The sequence below is a fragment of the Morone saxatilis genome, unplaced genomic scaffold (assembly GCF_004916995.1).
Source record: "Morone saxatilis isolate NCDOM2014 unplaced genomic scaffold, NCSU_SB_2.0 Contig23, whole genome shotgun sequence".
Lineage (NCBI taxonomy): Eukaryota > Metazoa > Chordata > Actinopteri > Moronidae > Morone > Morone saxatilis.
The window spans coordinates 1,981,666-1,982,522 of record NW_023339796.1 but is presented as its reverse complement, the minus strand read 5'-3'; positions in this window follow the sequence as shown (position 1 = coordinate 1,982,522).

Sequence of the window (857 nt, the reverse complement as noted above, 5' to 3'; positions counted from 1 at the left end):
ACTTAAAACTAGTAAGTATATTACACTCATATGCAGCATTTCTCCAAACTTATTTAAAATGTGTTTATTTAAACAATAGTAAGATCATTAAATGCATCTTCTTTATACCAATTTTACCACTTAAGTTGTTAGTTTTCTTCCACTAAAGCAAATTATTATTACCTGTCTGAAAACTGTGAACATTATATTACATTTCTGCCAGCAGATTCTCTGAAATGTTGGACCTTTTAGCTTTCCATACACGATTACCATTAATATTTTGTATATGTCGTACGCCGTCACACAACGTAGAGCATCGAACTCGAGCACAAGCAAACAAGCTGGGCAACCAACGGAGAATATAAATAAGATCTGCATCTGTTTCCCTGAAGCCGACGAAGACAAGGACGTTCTCCACAGAACGTTATATAACAGCACAGAGCCTGCTTACTCCAAACACAGCACTGTTTCTACAAAGGAACCAAGACAGACACTAAATTACACTTTCATTTATTCTTATCGGCAGAATGTTGTACCACTGTACCGTCTTTCTCTTCTTTGTTTGTTCAGTCAGGTAGCTTAAGCATCAGTTACGTTTCATACTGCAATTCACAGACACCAAGAATCAATATGAAACAGATGCTTACGGATGTTTCAATTGAACTGTTTTAGTCCAATCCAGTGATTGGTGCAGAAAACCTGAAAAACAAATGTTTGCATGGAGCTGTCACTGGCAGGGATAATTAGCTTAGATAGCGAATAAAATGTCTATAATATCATGTTTTATTATATCATCTGCACTTTAAATGCACCACCAGGGGGTTTCTCACATCAAAGCGTAAACGATGTAGTGTGGGATCATGGGAGTTGCTGTCTTC